The 18,462-nt window shown below is 48.8% G+C and overlaps 1 long non-coding RNA gene across 1 annotated transcript in view; it reads left to right on the top strand.

The window, feature by feature from the left end:
* The window catches only part of Gm51680, a 45,624-nt gene extending 28,376 nt beyond the window's left edge, over positions 1–17,248 (top strand). The window contains exons 2-3 of the long non-coding RNA XR_003948176.1: positions 9,116–9,247; positions 15,774–17,248. This is a non-coding gene — a long non-coding RNA (predicted gene, 51680). The remainder of the gene's footprint in view (positions 1–9,115; positions 9,248–15,773) is intronic.
* Positions 17,249–18,462: the final 1,214 nt, after the last annotated feature.

The raw sequence follows: 18,462 nt of genomic DNA, 5'->3' as shown, positions 1-18,462 counted from the left end.
GAGTCCCCAGGCACTGGTCTGTTGTAAATATCCCCGTCACTATTCACCTAGCAGATGTCTTAGCCATGTGTATCCCACCTGGGACCTCCCTGGCCCACCTGGGTGGGGCTTCCATAACCAAGCAGAGTGTAACATCAGATCAGCCACCTGAGGGGATGCCACCTGCCTACATTTCAGGCCTGCTCTGCAGGACCCCTCCTTTCACTGGGCGACATCCTAGTCTGCTCCTTTGTCACTGTGATAAAAGATTGTACCCAAAACCAACTTGGGAAAAGAAAATGGCTTATTTCACCTTACAGGTTAAAGTTATCCAGGGCAGGAACCTGAAGGCAGAAACGAATGCAGAAGCCAGAGGGGTGCTGCTCACTGGCTTGCTCCACACGGCCCACTCAGCCTGCGTCCTTCTTCGTCTTCCTCTCCCTCCTCCTCTCCCTCCTTCTCCTCCCATTCCCCCTTCTTCTTTTTACTTTTTATTGATTCTTTGTGAATTTCACATCATGCACCCAATCCCACTCATCTCCCAGTCTCTCCATATCGGCCCTCCGCCCTTGTAACCTTCCCCACAAAAGAAAACAAAAAAAATTTAAAATTTAAATTACAAAAGAAAAAAAAATCTCACTATGGAAGCTGTAGTGTGTCAACTGTGTGATATAGCATACCCATTTGTCCAAACAGTTTTACTTGCCAATGCTCATTGCCATGAGTCATTGGTCTGTTTCAAGGCCTCTGGCTTCTGCTACACCATCAATACTGGATCCTCACCAGGACTCCTCTCAGATATCCTGCTGTTGCCCTGTGTCATGGAGTTCCTGAAGCTTTGGATCTGTAGGACTGGTCCCTTTGCACGCTCTAGCAGTTCACAGATGAGGTGGACGTTGGGGTGGGCCAACTCAAAGCCCTGGATCTGGGTCTGGGTGGTAGCTGAGTTGATCAGCCTGCCAGCTCTCTCTCTCTTGCCCATGCCACCAAGGCCAGCTCTCAGCCATTGCCCAGGTGAGGAGCAGGGCCAGCTCTACCAAGAGCATAGCCTAAGTAAGGAGTGGGGGCAGCTCTCCAGAGTGCCACTGTTGATGAGGAGTGGGGCCAGCTCTCTCATGTCTTCTTTCTTACAGGCTCCAGGACCACCTGCCCAGGAGGAGCACAGCCCACAGTGGGTTGGCCCTTCCATGTCAATCATCAATCAAGAAAAAGTCCCACCAACTTGTCTCTCTAATGGAGGCAATTCCTCAGCAGAGGTTCCTCTTCCTAGATGTCTCTAGTTTGTGTCAAGTTGACAAAAAATTAACCAGCACAGTGGCCTAGACAGAGCCACTGTGTCTCCTGAGTTGATATATGTAGGCACAGGATAGAGAGGAATCCCCCCACATTCAGGGTATTTCAGAGGCTTAAGGCTTTTTGCACACAGACAGATCAAAGCTACACAACCCATTGGGGTCAGACGCTACCTTGAGCCACTGTCCCTTCAACAGTGACAACCTCTGCTCATTAATCATACTCATTTCTGGCTTTCTGCCATTCATTTGCATATAAAGATGGCTAACACAAAAGGGACAGATCCAGGAGTGAAGGCTGAGAAGGGTTTGGGGGGGGGTGTTCTAAAGGCTCAGGTCAAAGGTATCGGGGTGCATTTTTTATTCTTCCACATACACACCTTTTCTTCTTCTCTTTGGGGGCAAGTCCTGTACAGACGAGGAAACCGGAGAATCCCAAGGAGATCGAAAGACTTGTGTTCTCCAAGCTGTCTCTATCAGGCAGCAGGCCAGTTGTGTTATCTCACACACAATGGGTGAGTCTCAGGGGAACGTGAGAGATAGGTGCTGTCTCAATAAAACACAACTTGGGACCTGAGGACCACCACCTGAGGCCCTCCACACACATGTATGTGTTCTCATACATGCACATGAGTGGCAAGAGTCAAGGCATCGATTCCCAAATGTCCCCAGGGAGCCTACTATCTGCCCCCTTACCACACAGACAAGTCATGAGGCTTCAGGTGGCACCCTGAGCTGGATAGCAGCACAGCTAGGTAGCACTGGCCCTGGTTTAGCTACACGCACTGCCTTCTCCTGGTGCTCAGGGCTGTGTATGAAGCAAGGTGGTAGAGCAGAACTGTCTAGCTGAGTTCCCTCCTCCACTGCCCTAGCAGTTTGAGGAGTGAGGCACTGCACAGCCCAGCCAGGCACCCTTCACTCGTACAGGGGTCAGGGATCCTGTGTGCTGAGGCTTAGACATGGAAGGCCAGAATTAGTCCTTAAGTTTGTCAACCACCTGCTTAGGAACTCCTTCCAGGAGACCCATACTGCAGTCTGACAAGATGCCAGCCCCTTCACCTCCACACTCACCCATGTTGCTTTAAATCACATCACTGAGCCTTGCTTCCGAACACAAAGCACGCATGTGGTGTGTTACAGTGGTCTCACTATGCTGCTAGGACTGGCCTGGAACTCCCTCTGTAGAGCCTGCCTGGCCTGGAGCTCACAGAGACCCACGGTCTCTGCCTCTGCCTCCCAAGTGCAGGGATTTAAAGGCATGCATCACACATCTGGCTGAATTATGGTGTTTCCAATGTGCATGAAAAGTATTTGGCTCTTATAGATACATAATGATTTAATTATAGAAAACAAAGACAATATTTCTTACTGTCATTACTCAGCAACTAAGCGTCAAATTAGTGTATTGTGGGGTTGTACTGTACTAGAATGTTCGGTTTATTTCTTCCCATGTGTGTCCTCACATGTGCCTGCGTGAGGGCCCGCGTGTTACTTGTCATGTGGGGTGAGAGGACAGCTTTATGGAGCTGCTTCTTTCCTTCTACCATGGAAGTTCCAGAAATCAGACTCAGGTCACCAGCCTACCAAGGCGAGTGCTTTCTCCTGCTAAGTTACCTTGCTAGTTCCAAATATCGGATTTTAAATTTTATTTGAGTTTCATTTTTAAAAAGGGGTTTCAAAATTAATTTTGTTTTGACATCAAACTATTTCTGATATGGTTTTAAATACCCCTCCCCCATTTTGTCTATGCGTTTACCTGAAGTAGATTCCTCAGTATATATGATCATAAAATCAAATTGTCAGTCAACTCTGAAAAACATTGAAGTTGCTTAATATCCTGCAGCATCAAATATTCAGCCACTGTCTAATTCTTCCTTTGAAGATAAGCAAGTACACCCATTTCATTAGGATGCAAAAAGTTTAAGCCCTGACTTAGGCATGTATTCAATCCCAATTACCATTTCCTCCTCTTAAAATGATAATGGAAAAGCAATCTGATCAACATAATTTATACTCATGTGTCCTCAACTAATAGTGCTATTGGAGAGGGGGGGAGGGAGAGAGAGAGAGAGAGAGAGGACAGTTGGTCAGTCTGTGAGATCTCTGGAAGGTTGCTTTGCACACCCTTGCCTGGGAAAGGACCCCAGGGACTCGTTACTGTCAGGTTTGTCACTGCATTAAATTCAGCCAGTAGAACAAGCAAGTGGGTGCAAAGGGACATGCATGCTGGCACTTGTTACTTGGGAGGGATCCAGCTAAGAGAGCCCTGCTGCTGGGGAGACTCTGCCCCATCCAAGAATCTTCTTCTAGAAACATCCGACGTGCATTGCTGGAGCCTCGGTGCGAGGGATGCTGGGCCCAGCATTGGTAGCATCTGGCAGCATTCTAGGACTGCTCTACCTGAAAGTTCCAACGTCTTCCACATTCCCCTCAGGAGACAAGCCAGTCCCAAAGGCCTTAGGACCATATGGTTATGACAATGCCCCACTCGTGGTACAAACTTTCTCTACCAGTTACTTTTTTCCTTGACATGAACAAATAAATAGTTGACAAACTCAATCAGAAGGGCTCATTTGCTAGATGGAGAGGCAAAGGGAACAAGAAGAGGAACAGAGAAATGAGAGAAACAGCCACTGAGGCCAGACAAGGCAGCCCAGTTAGGGGAATGGGATCCACAGGCATGCAACACAGTCAGGGACAGCCCCACTCTAGTTGCTGGGAGAACTGCATGGAGAGCAAGCTGCACATATGCTACATATGTGGGGCAGGGGTGGGGCAGCCTAGTGTTTACCATGTGAAAAGCAGATGTAGTGAATTACAGGGACGTGTCACCTCTCCCTGCCTGGTGACATCCCTTCAACCCTGAGAGACGCTATGCAGACCAGCACGTAAGGGTGAGGGGGGCCCCCCACCACATCAAACATCTGGACCAGACCCTGAGCCTGGGGGAGCATCTCCCCACACAAGGCCTTCAGCGTTTCACCTCCAACATTCAGGTCAGATTAGCATTCCAAGCCAGTCATTCACTGCCAAGGACCAGGGCTCCGGCCCTCCATCATCCTCTGTTGTTGTATGTATAAGACAGCGGTGGCTATCAATTCTTGAAGGCAGGGCAGGGGCCGGGGGGGGGGGGGGTGCTTGTCTGCTGCTAGGGCCTCCGGGTGTGGTTAGGAGTCACACTGAAAGGACTGTGCCGGCCTAGAAACTGCATGACCTCAAAGCTCAAGGAGATGTGAGAGGAAATGAAAGGGCTCAGGACAGAGTACATGGAATCAGAGATGCCACAGCCAGCCAGCTGAAGTACAGTCTCAAGCTGGATGGAGTCTCTTCTACTCAAGCCTCATGGCCCTGCACACACTCGCACACACACGCACACTCGCACACACACACACACACACACGCACACACACGCACACACACACGCACACACACCACACCTGCCTGCACGCACGCAGGTTCCCACTGCAGAACACTCTTAGGCTAGGAACATGGCAGGTGTATGAACTCCCTGTGGGAGGTGCTGGGAAGGAGGATAACATCCTTGCAGGCCTCTTCCCCGCCCCTCCCTCCTTCCCCAGCCTGGTGCATCTCCTTGACTCCTCAGCCTCAGCATCAAAGATTCATCAAAGCTGAGACCCAGCAAAGCGTGTGCTTCACATCTTTAAACGCGCTTCTTCCCAATGAAAAATTCAGTGGAAAAGGCAGGAAATTGAAGGGGGTTCAAAGAGGAATCAGAGAGGGAAGGGAGGCTTCAGAAAGGAACCGGGGGCGGGGGGGGGGGGAGATGAGCAGCTCTCTCTGTTATGGCGGCACTGAAGCCACAGTACATTTACCAAGCATCTGCCTCACTTGAGGCACAGGGCAGGCACACAAGTGGGTCCTTCATATGGCAGCATGGGCGGAGGAGCACCGTGCAATTCTGGGAAAGCCATTCCGAGATCACAGAGACGGTTCTGCAGAAGAAACAGATTGGCTCCTGGGTATGGGGAGTGTAGAGTTCAGGAGGTGTGAGCCTCAAACATTCTAGAGTCTAGATTACTCATGTCCGCACCGGAGTTTAGTGCCTGCCCTTTCTATCACCTGGTAAAGGAGGAACATGCTGTGTGTGTGTGTGTGTGTGTGTGTGTGTGTGTGTGTGTGTGTGTGTATGAGAGAGAGAGAGAGAGAGAGAGAGAGAGAGAGAGAGAGAGAGAGAGAGAGAAATATATATAGACAGACAGACAGAGAAAGAGACAGATACAGAAAGAAATAGGGAGGGACAGAGAGGCTGAGAGACAGAGAGAACTGAGGCATGCATGCATGCACACGCACGCACACGCACACACACACAGAGACGGAGAGACAGAGAGGCAGAACAGAAACTGAGAGAGATCTGGTGTTGTGGGAATCAGAGCAGGGATCATTTCCAGCAGGAAACTGGGGTACCCTTACTAGAGAAGAAAACAGTGTTCCACATAATAGAAGACGAGCAAGCATTCAGGAGAGGAGGCAGGCCACCTGACATATGAACAGAGACCATGCAGCTAAGGTGCCCAGACCTCCTGGCAAAGGGCAATGTATGTCTGGCCTGTAGGGGGAGCTGGCTCCAGGGAACAGGAGGACGACTAGACTCGGATGACGCCATCGAACCACCCCCACCCCAACCCCCATCAAGGAAGGCCATGTGTCTGCAGGGGTTGAGGGAGCTCGGGTGCTTGTTCATCTCAACCCTCAGTGACTTGTCACCTATTATGAGTCATAGCTGCCCTCAAACCTCAGTTTCCTGATCTGCAAATGAAGATACCAGTCAGTCATCTAAAACTTCCTCTTCTGGCTCATTTGATTCTGGCAGCTTGGTTCTGTTGCCCATGTGAGGGAGGGGCAGGAAGCTCAGAACGACAAGATCTAACCATGGCTTCCCCATTCTCCCAAAGGGCACCCCATCACTACCCACAGCCCCCTCATGTCAAACCAGTCTCTGGTTACCAGTATCCTGTGGATGGAGGAGCCTCAGACATATGCCAGGAAGCTGTCCTAGGTCCCAGGCTCCTCCTTTCTCTATGCTGGAACATCATCCACTCTGGCCCTGCAGATGAGCAGGAAATGTCCATGCCTAAGGTAGGCAACCCAAGAGCCCTCACCAACCTGGGGTTGAGCTCAGATTCACAGGCTGCGGACCTCACCCTACTCTCTACTGGCAACGTTCAAGGTCAGACGGAACCTGATGGTAAATTTCCACATCCTGGCCAGACCTAGTGGCCCTTGAGAAGAAACCAGAGCAGAACTTACTTGTGAAATAGCAACTGACACCTAGGTAGAGTTGGCAGGTGTCAGCTGCTATGTGATATACCTACCTCCCACCCCCTACCTCCACCCCCACCCCCACTCTTCTGTGGGAAGCATGCTGACTGCCCAGCTCAGCTCTGGTACAGCACAGCAAAGTGGCTTGTGGCTTGGGCTTTGGGGTCAGAGGTGTGGTTGGGATTGCCAGCTCAACAGTTTGCTAGCTAGATGATGTTAACCTTAAATGGCTTTTCTTGTCTTTGCTGAGCCTCAGTGTTCCCACCTGTAAGACTGGAGTATGACCGTAAAGATCAAATGTGACCATGATCTTACAGAACAGGGTTCTAATAGCCATCAGCTGATAGTAGAATTGTTGCTGAGGCAGCTCAGCAGTTTGTAGCTAACCAACCAAGTGGGCTGGTTCAACTTGACTCCTTGAAGCTGTGTGGCTGGCCCCACCCAGAGTTTCAAAGCTTGATGATTCCACAGTGCCCTCTTCCTGCTTAGTGGGGCCATTACCACCATCAACGCCGTCCTGAAGATAGCAAGCCTTCCATTTCTGCCCTCTGCAGTCCTGGCCCTAGAACATGGCTCCCAAAATACAATACCACAACACTATCAACAGATGGCCCCTCCCTGAAGGTGTTGAGGTTGTCAAGGGTCTCCCTCCTCCCCCCTCCCTCATCTGTCTGTCTCTCTCTGTCTCTGTCTCTCTCTGTCTCTGTGTGTGTATCTGTCTGTCTCTCCCTCTGTCTCTCTGTCTCTCTCTCTTTCACACACACACACACACACACACACACACACACACACACACCAGCTCAACTACCATGTCCAACAACAGTCTTTTCATTTAAAAGAAAATTAAGGGACTCAGGAATATTCATTCCACAAAGACAAACACTAGGACCAGAGTTCAAGCCCCAGGATCCACATGTTAAAAAGCTGGACATAGTGGTTGGCATGACCTTGTAACCCTAGCACCGGGGAAGTGGAAGCAGGCAGTTCTCTGGGGTTGGATGACCAGACAGCTTAGCCTACTTGGTAAGTTCCAGGTCGAGTGAGAGACACTGTCCCAAAACACAAGATAGATAGCACCTAGGAGTCAGTGCTGTCCTCAGACCTCTGTTAGATCCAAAGGAAACTCCAGTTCCTCAACCTTCAAAAGCCAATCCAACTATGCAGAAATGTTCAACCTGAGCTGCATAGGAGGATTTCTGGTGGCTAAATAAAAGCCAGCCTTCCTCGGGAACTTGTGAGGCCACTTCCCATCTGCCAAAGGGACCATTTCTCTTTTCTCTAGCAGTGGGACCTACGGCTCTCCATTGACACACACCTGTGGTTGAAGTACCATAAGTACTTTGTCTACATTTCAAAGTGCCCACTCCAGCCTCCTGGCCCCTCCCTCCCCACAGATGCTCACCCTCCATGTACGGTGCAATTCTCATCATGATCTCTATTCTCTATATCCTGGTCTTCTTCCCTCTCTTGCAGATAGCCCTGGCCACGTTCAGTCTACTTCTTTTTCTCTCTGCTCTGGACTGTTCCAGATGCCTCTGGCTGTTCTCTCACTCATATCTACAGTTAAAACAAACAAACAAACACACAAAACAAACACAAAACAAAAAAACACAAAACAAACCTTTTTCCTTAGCCATACCATGAAGTAGTCACGTCAGCAGTTTCTTTACTGCACCCACTCACCTACAATCTCTGCATGCATGTGCACACTTGTGCATGACCACATACAATTTCTTCTAAAGATCGTGGCGATGTGGGGCTGGGGGAGATGGGGTGGAGAAACAGAAAGAAGATTCCACTTCCCACAAGCTTCCAGGCAGGGGAGGAAGTGGGGAACAGAAGGCTGCCATTCCAACAACTTCATATGCTTTCTGTAAGTTTGATGCAGCAAGCCGCCCAGCTCAGGGGTCAACTGCAAGCTAGGGGTTGGGGGACAGCCATGTGGCTAATCCCAGGTAAGCAGGCAGAGCCCCAGGTAGGTGAGTGTCTCGTGGAGAGTTAAAGGTTCTTTGGAAAGTCAGTTGGATGGTGTTTTGCTGGAGCAAATACATGAGGAATGTTTCACTGAAGCAGACAAAGGAGAGAGGATGTTCTGCTAAAGCAAGCACATGAAAGGACACATGTTGAAAGGTTCTTTGATAACGACATGCATGTATTGGTCCACCTTACATTGCATAGTTGAGCTGCATTTGTCGGGACTCCATAGAGGGACACACCAAAAAAAACTTCTGGTGATGTGCTGCAGTTTCTGCCACTTCCACAGATTTGTGATGTCATCTGAGACAGCTGCACATGCTGAGGTAAGACCCATGGAGGACACGTAACGTCTTGGTGGGTATAAAAAGGACTCAACAACAGTGACAGAGGCTGAGCTGGGCTTGCTAACAGAGCTAGATGTGCAACGCTTGTGAGTTTTGCGTCTTTATTTGCTTCCTTGAGAGAGGCATAGCCAAGAACTTCTCCTGATCTTCCTCCTGGTCCCTCCTGCTGACTTGTGTCGAGGCTGAGGCCTGGCTGTCTCATGCCACTGCTGCTGATTCATTTTTGCTATCCCGACTCTACAGAACTCAACTGCTGGTGTATCCTGGAAGTGTTTTTGAGTGGATCGAGCTGCCGCTGTCTGCTAACCTGTGAACTGAACTGCCAATTTCCAGACAACACAGATGGGAGTTGCTCCAAAGAACCTTTCTAAACAGGTCCACTTTCCCCATATCCTTTCTTTTCTACTACCTTTGGTGGGTGGTGGGCTAGAAGGGAGGTTAAAGTGTTTAAGAACCATTATTAAAAATAGGCGCTTGAAAAAATTAGTTACAATTGTCTCACCAGCCTTAGTTCCAGGCCCAACCCTGCTATGGAAACCTTGTTTGCCTTTGTCATTGCTGTCACTGGTTTGGAGCTCTACCTCCAGCAGTGTGAGAAAGTGTCCTGGTGAAAAGATGGAACGTGATTGATGGATGCTCACTCTACCCCAGCATCTACAAGTGCCTCCAGCTTCCAGATTTCTAGCCTCGCCTTCCCCTTGGTAACCCTGTCCTGCCTTTCCCACAGTAGCAGGGTAGCCGCTGTCTACTGAGATTCCCTCTGCAAGGATCTGTCAGCTTCCCCATGGCACGGTGTACCATGCCCAATAGGAGAAAGATGAGTCTCACGTGTTTCTCACTTCTGGGATTTCCTCTACTGTTGGTCCAGAACGGCACTTCTTAGAGGCTCCTTCCTACCGTGTCATGATCATTCTCAGTACTATTTGTGTTCCACCTCCCTCTGCATCTAGGTCCTGGACACAAGCCAGCATACCCACCCTCTGTCTCACAAGCAATGTGGCGGTGCTTTAATGTTGTCTGGCTGATGGGTTAGGAATGATGTATGTACACTATGCAGATTAATCTGCCTGCCAGCTCACCCACACCCCCCCTCGCCCCCACCATATTAGAAATTTCCGGTCTTGGGGTTAGGAAGATCGCTTAGTCTGTAAAGCACTTACCTTACAAGCACAATAGCCACCCTCAGGACTGTTGTGTAGAAGTTTCTATAGAGTTGAAACATTGTATCCTGAAGAGAGGAACCGGCTTGTTTCTGGCTTACACTTTGATGTTATCAGTGAGAAAAACCAGAGCAAGAGCTTGAGGCCGGAACTGAAGCAGAGGCCATGCTTACAGGCTGGCTCATTCATGGCTTGCTCAGTCTGTGTTTATATACTACCCAGGACTACCTGCCCAGGGTACATACTACCCAGGACTACCTGCCCAGGGTACATACTACCCAGGACTACCTGCCCAGGGTACATACTACCCAGGACTACCTGCCCAGGGTGCATACTACCCAGGACTACCTGCCCAGGGTGCATACTACCCAGGACTACCTGCCCAGGGTACATACTATCCAGGATTACCTGCCCAGGGTATATACTACCCAGGATTACCTGCCCAGGGTATATACTACCCAGGATTACCTGCCCAGGGTTGATATCACCTCCAGTGCTATGGTCCTTCCCACTGCAATCACTGATAAAGACAATGTCCTCCACAGAACTGCCCACGGGCCAGTCTGATGGAGTCAGTTTCTCAGTTGACGTTCCCTCTGCTCTGATGACCCTAGCTAGCTAGCTACCATGACCTGTGTGTCTAGACCTTGGCCTGATTAGGGTAAGGCTTCAATCCCTCTTCCACATTCACTCAGCACTCCCCCCACCCCCACACCTAGCACATGTGTCAAGTTGACAAAACATATCTGTCCCATGTTTTACTCCACCTGCTCTAAGTATGATTTTCATCACCAAGTATTCTGGGCTCTATGCCTACCCCCAACTCAGAGTGTAGCCCAGCTCATCTCAAAACCTCCTGCCTCCCACATCACGTGGTCCCTGCAGGCCTTCTACTCCCCCCAAGACAGAAGGAGGGAAAGCCACAGGTCTGCAGATCTTCAGTGTCAACCTAATTAGATTGAGTGGTGCCTAAGAGGTATGCAAAGTGTACTTTTGGGTGTATCTGGGGCAGTGTTCCCAGAGACATTTGACGTAGTAACAGAGACAAAGACTAAATGTGAGCAGTACCATTCAATGGGCTGGCAGCCCTGGTGGGATCAAAATGGGAGGAGGAAGCCAGCCAAGCAAGGTCTATTGCTGCCTCCTTCAGCCGTGGATATTGTACACCCTCACACAGGAGTACCCCCACACATGTAAACACGGATACGATCCCATGCATACCACACACAAACACACACTTGAGGGAATGAAGATAAAGAAACCAAGGCTTTAAAAGTTGGTAATTTACCCCCATCACCAATTAATAAGCAAAGTCTATTCTATACACTGGCTGGTTCTCTGACCTTTTCTGCCAACGTCGTCATGGGAACAACTCATAGGCTGACTATGACCTGGAACGACCCTGACCTTCTCACACTTCGGGAGACCAGTGATTTCTCAACACAGCTTGTGTCACATTAAAAAGGTTCCCCCAGATTAGGGATTGGCTTGAGTGGGTTGGTTCCCAGTGTCATGGCTGCTTTCCTGCTGCTTATATATGTGTATGGTGTGTCGCCAACTGCTCAGATTCTAGTTGGGATTCCGAAACTCAGAAGTGCACAGCACAGCCTTCCCTGACAGCAGTTCCAGGGCTTAGTGAGCAGTTTCTTGGCTTGGAATCTAGAAAGCCTATACCTGGGATCTATATTCCAGCAGCGCCCTCGTCTTCCCCAGACTTGCGTGGGTGGAAATGCATACATACTTTCATGGGCTGCTACTGCACAGCACTTTCCTCTCAGCCAAACAGGCGCTGTTTGCATGAGTTCAGGTGTGCTTGCTTTCAGACAATCCCAGCTGGGCTTGTTGATGATATGTAGCTGTCCAGCAGCCATGGATGAACTGGGTTACCTGACAGGGGGGCTGAAAATGAAAAAGGAATGGGGTGCGAGAGAAGGATGATGCCAAGACAAAGTTTCTGATCAAGGCTCAAAGTTTAATGTTCAGCTCTGTGGTTATACAGGGAAAGCCCACAGACCCTATCCTTTGTTTCAGCTGGATTATGTTGCAAAGCAGGCAGTCTACTCCTGTAGGAAATTGCAAACGCTGAGAGACTAGAGACTCCAGCTAGGTTGTAAAACCACTGTGGGTCTGTTTACTCTACTCAAGGCTGGAGGCGGAGGGCACAATGAAAAACTGTGTTCCCTCATAAGAGAGAGGATTCAGCTGCTCCCCCAAGCCATTTGTATGCATGTGGCCTCTGGATCTTAGGGAAGGAGCTAGAATATATACAGTTTGAGAAAGATTAGAGGTAGAGCTATGTAGCCAAGAGGAAGCCATCGTCCATGCTAGGCGAAGACTTCAGAGTGGCTACTTTGGGGGTCACCCACACTCCCAGCAATAACCCCTTACTCATGGGTTCATGGGGTGGAGGAGCTTTGGTGGGTCAAACTTTGGTTGTCATTGGGACTTTAGAAGAAAGGAAATGGACATAGCTTAACCAGCATTCCTGCCTCCCGATGCCCCAGAGAAAAGTCTCATTAAAGCAGCATTCACTAGAAGGGTCTCTTTAATTGTGCAAACCCCAAGATTTGAATCTGAAAAATCCTTTCTGGTATATTTGGCTTTAGGATAAAAACCTGGAAATATGAACCTTCTAGGAAAGTAGGCCTATGAGTTTGCTTCTCCAGGTACCCAGCCTGCAGCAGAGGGAGAACAGAGGTCCTTCCCCTCTTCTCAGTCTCAGAGGCCCTCTACAGTCTTCTCAACTGAAGACTCCTCTCGGCTCCCTCAGCAGGCTAAAGCTTGCCCTCTAGCCCCAGGCCAGCCAAGCCACTTAGCACAGTTTCAGGCCACTGGCTTTTATTTTCCCCATCTTTTGCCTGAAGAAGCCTAAGGTTTGAAGTTTGCCCAAGCCACCCTGTCAGCAAGGAGAGCAAAGCCATTCAAATGCAGGCCTTCGTCGGTGGAAATTGACTCACACCTGAGGGGCCAAGGCAGAGGGCCTTTCCTTCTAATCTCTTCCAGAGTCACCACTGTGCAATTGCTTTTACTGCACATTAGGCTGAGATTTCCCCCCTGTGGTCTACGCAAATATCCTTTATCTGTGCAGGGTGACTCTAGTGGTCCCAGGCAGGAATGATAGGGCCTCAAGGCCCAGGGTCCTTTTCCATCCACAGCTCATCTGTCTCCATCATTATAAAGCCCAGGTACCTCTGTTCAAATAGTGCTGTGCTAATAGCATCAGGACTACACATAAATGGTGCCTGATGAGACCTCAGAGACCGCAAAAAGACACAGTGTGCATAGAGAAGACGAACACTAGTGGTACTATGAAGTGTACAGGGCCCAGAAGAGAGAGAGAGAGAGAGAGAGAGAGAGAGAAAGAGAAAGAAAGAAAGAAAGAAAGAAAGAAAGAAAGAAAGCCTAAAAAGGAAACAGCTGGGGAGAGCACTGGCTTGGAGGACTTCCTGGTGGAGGCAAACTTGAGGTTCTGCAGAAGGTTTGCTATAGACAAGAGTGAAAGCGGAACTGACTGAGCTCAGCCACAAGCAGGAAGGAGCAGGCTTGAAGCTGCCTCTGCCGTCAGAGAGAGGAAGAGAAAGTGTGGCGGCCTGGGGCCACAGGCCTCCTCACTGGGTGTCTCCTTTCTACACATCCTGCTCAGTACCACTAGCCACAGAAAGACAGTGTTCCCGGCACCCTAGGCTGACTGCCTGGTGCTCCGGTTCCCATGAACAGCCTCTAGTGGTTACAGGACTATAAGGGTGCCCAACACCCCACCTGCCGGGTTAAGATCTCACACAAATACATGTGCAAATTCAAGAACACACATACTTGAGCCAAGCAGACTCACATTCTTCCTAGAGTAAAATGGAACTAGGAGGCACACGGTGGCTGGCACGGGCTGTGATGGAGCTGATGCCCCATTGCCATCTGGAAGGGGTGGGTGCCTGAGGCAACGTGGGTCCTGCCCTCATCAAGGAAAATCTCCTTTTCTTTCTGAGGTCCTCGATAAAGGTGCTTATTTTGCATGAGTCCCCTGACAGAGACTTCAGTTGCTGACGTAAAAGTTGTCCGAATTAAAGTGGAGTCCTTTGGGAATCTAATAGAGCAGACAAGACTTGGGGTCAGCTGGTTGTCACTCCCATATGCTGTTATAAAAAATATTTCAAGAGCTCTGGAAAACAGAGCCTTGGACCAAAGGCTACCAGATCTTACCACACGGACAGCACGGACCTGCCAGACCCTGCATGTGGCCCATCCCTGTAAACAAGGACCTTAGAACAGCCATGCTCCCTTCACCTCTAGATGAGCTCGGGCATGCCGGGGATGGGGTAGCCACAGACCCATTTCACCTTTAGAACCGTGGTTTGCAGTCCTGGAGCTGTGGCCCTGTGTGATCCAGCTGCTTGGGAGGCCGAGGCATGAGGATCCCACGTTTAAGCCTCACCTGGGCAGTTTAGTGAGACCTTGCCTCACACGTCAACATTGCATCGATAAAAGGGCTTGTTCACATCGCTCGTCGGTAGGGTGCTTGACTGGCTCGCATGTGCAAGGTCCTGAGTTTAATACCTGGTACTACGAAATAAAATAAATTAAAAGTTGGGGCTGGAAAGATGGCTCTGCAGTTAAGAGTGCTTCTTGCTTTTGCAGAGGACTTAGATTCTGTTCCTCGGCACCCACATTAGGTAGATCAGAACCCAAGGGCAGGGGATCCAGTATCCACTTCTGGCATCTGTATGCACATGGTGCACATAAAGACAAGCAGGCACATGTGTACACATAAATAACAATTTTTAAAAATTAAATCCGCATTAGTATTGTTTTTGCTTCCCCAGATATGCCTATACTCCATCATATAACCCGGATTTGCAAATCTCTAATATTTCAGATTAAACTTGCTTTTATTACAGCCTGGAGATGGTAACCTCTGCTGATGCAGAGGGAAAGCAGACCCTGTATTCACTAAGCAACCAGTGAGTGCTGGCAAAGTCATCCAGGCTTCCCCTACCCTCCCACTGATCACGTGGGCCTCAGCATCCTTAGCCTCCTTCTCAGAGGAAATGGGCAAGGCTCCTGGGATGATGGCTAATACTTCCGGTTTGGCGGGATCTAAATCGCCTAGGCAGTGAGCCTTTAGGTACAGCTGTGAGGGAGTTTCTAGATGAGCAGCAAGAAGTGGGAGGGCCGGTCCTAACCGTGGGGAGAACCAATCCAGGGGCTGAGGTCCCCGGACTCGTGGAAGTGAAGCAGAAAGCAAAGCGCTGGCTCCTATCTGCAGTCTTCTCCAACTCCTGCTGCCATGCGCTGCCGTGCCCTGCCATGACAGACTGTCCCCTCAAATCTGAGCCAAAATGAACCTTTCTGTTTCTGCTTTGCTCAAGTATTTTGCCACAGTAACAAGGCCAGTGAGTTACACAGCTTGGAATGTCAAAGGCCCATGGCACCCTGCCAGGAAGGGGTGGCTCTGCCCTACCAGGACTGAAGTCGCCCGTCTCCCTCTTCTCCCCTCCCTCTCCAGACATCCTATAACCTTTAACCTGAAGTTCAGATGATCTTGAGAAGAAAAATAAACACAGTTCCCTGTGGAAAAACCAATATGGTTTTATATTAAGTTTATGGTGACCTTTAATCATTTATTTTTAATTTAAATATTAAATGCATTAATGGCATTTGACATAATTTCAGTTCTGTGTGTCGATCCCTCTGTATACTTCCAGGATGTTTCTATCAACTGCTATTCCCCTTTTTTTCTGTTTCAGACTCAGGACGTGCCGCAGCATCAGTGGATCCATGCGTACTTGCGCTCTTGTGCCTGGCTTCCTTCATTTCAAAGTGTTTCCAAGGCTCCTTCAGGCTGTGCTTTATTCAGCTCATACTTCATTCCTTTTGAAGGCTGAATAGTACTCCATATTTGTTCATATAATCTATTTGTTGATGGACATTTGAGCTGTTTCCACTTTGGGGATATTATGAACAGTACTTTTGAATATTGGAGAAGGAGTGTGTGTGTGTGTGTGTGTGTGTGTGTGTGTGTGTGTAGTGAAAGCACCTGTTTTCAATTTTTTTTTTTTTTACATATAGAATAGAAGTAGAATGACTGGGTCATTCAGCAATTCTACATTGAGCTTCATGGAAAACCAACATGGCTTTTGTTTGCCTATGTTGTGTTTCCCTGCGGTGTTAGGAGCTGACATGGCATCCCAGGCTGCCATTCTCTTACTGAGCTATGTCCTTGGGCCTCTTCTTACTTTCGATTTTGAGGCAGTATCTCACCAAGCTGTCAGACCTGGCCCTGAACTTTCCCTCCATCCCCAGCTTCCTGAGCTGCTAAGACCACGGGCCTACATTGCTGGGCCCAGCCACAAGTACAGCTTGTGAGGCACTTCACTTGCAAACATCCACAGCCTTTTCCTCAGCACGAGAACACCATGATGAAGGACAGAGGGACATGAGGAATAAGACCTTTAAGATCCTGGAAGCCAACCTGTTTATGTTTTTATGTTTTATTTTGTTACGTTGCAGATAGGGAATGTGTTTGTGTTTGTGGCACATGTTCGCGGTGGGTGCATGTGTGTGTGGGTTTGTGTCCTGTGCTTATAAGCAAAGCAGAGGCGTAGAATTCCCTCCTCTGTGGGTCTCAAGGCTCTTGCTGACCCAGAAGTGTGGCTGTTAGGTTATCTGGCCAGTGACATCTCGGGACAACCCGTAATGCTGGGTTTACAGACACATGGCAGTTAGGCCCAGCTTTTTACATGGTGTGGGTGCTGGAGATTCAAACTCTAATCCTCATGCTTGCAAAGCAAGTGTTCTTATACACCCAGCCTTCTTCCTGTCCCTGCCACGGGAGCTTTTCCTACCATGGTACAGTCTATCGTGACACAGCATTCGGTACTTGTATAAAGTGCCCTGGGATTTACAGAGCAAACTCCTCCCCCCCAGCTCACCCTGGGAGCGAGAAGGGGCTGGGATGAAGAATTACCATGAACCCAACTCCCACAGTGTTGCAGAGCATAAGTAGGAGGGGATTGTGGGTAATGGGAGATTTGCATTTCAATCTCCAAATACAAATTAAACCAAAAGTTGTCATCAAAGAAAAGATGAAGATGAGGATCAAGATGATTCCACAGTTCTAGAAAAGAAGAGATTAAAAAAAGGGAATTGAATGCGTCTTTAAAGATGTTTTAAAAGTGTTAATGCAGACTAATGCAGTTAATGAAGGCTAGGCGGGGTAAATGGCGGCTCATTAGCATCTTCCACGGGAGGAGAGCTCTTTGCACCTTTCCACATATCAAAGCCTGGATTCTTCCTCTTAAGAAGACAGCCTCGATTATCTTTAAAAGGAAGGCGAGATTAAAAATAGATTCATGATAACTACTTCTTCCATAATAGTGACTATTTATTTCTTTGCCCCCAAACTCTGCTTCATCATGCACCACACATTCTGCTGCCCTGGATAAGTCCTTGAACCCACACAGTGTAGGTTGCAGATGAGCCTTGTAAAAACCAATAATTAAGTTCAGAGATCCAACTTTCTACTGGTGTTGTCCCCTGTTCCTTGGCTGGGGGAAGAAAGGGAACCTAAAACAGACCTAGGAAGAGCTGTATTATCAGACAGGGGTCTCAAAAATAATGGGATTGGCAGAATGAATGCATATTAATATGGGATATATTCAGTTAGGTTCCATTGTACATGCTGGGAAGTCACAGATGCACTTACCAAGGGGTCAGTGTAGGCAGGCAGAATGCAATGGCTTTTCTTGACAGATGTGGCGACCTGGCTACAATCCCAGAACACCAGAGATGGACACGGGATTGCTGGACCAAACTGGTTAAGCTAGTTGGCCAAATTGGTGAGCTCCAGGTTCACAAGAGACTTTGCCTCAGTTTAAAAAAAAAAAAAAAGTGGAGAGGACTATAGGAAGGCACCTGATGACAACCTCTGCCTTTGTACATGCATGCATGAGCGCGAGCACGCGCGCGCACGCACACATTCACATGCATATACACATGCTCATATACATGTGAGCAAACACACCACAAGTACACATGCAAAGAGGTGGGAGGAGAAAGAGTCATCAGTACCCATGCCCTCTGTATTATGACCACAGAGTCTGGCTTATTCCTTGGCATCAGTTAATAGCAGATGGCTGGGGAGCCTCAGCAGACGAGTGAATGAGTTTATTTCTGTCCTCCAAACTAGGAAGTCCCATCTCATCTCTTTCCAGTTTTTAAAAACTGTCTCGCATATCCAAGGTTGGGCCCAACTCACTATTTATCCAAGGATTACCTTTCTGCCATCTCCCAAGTGCAGAGATTATTAGCTTATGCATCATACTCTAGTGCTGGGAATTGAACTCAGGACTTTAAGCATGCTAGGCAAGCACTCTGCCAACTGAGCCACATCCTCAGACTTCTATCCCCCTTTCAGACACTACTGTTGTGGAAGAG

Source organism: Mus musculus, chromosome 9, assembly GCF_000001635.26.
Source record: "Mus musculus strain C57BL/6J chromosome 9, GRCm38.p6 C57BL/6J".
Classification (NCBI taxonomy): Eukaryota; Metazoa; Chordata; class Mammalia; order Rodentia; family Muridae; genus Mus; species Mus musculus.
This window is presented reverse-complemented; position numbering and strand designations above follow the sequence as displayed.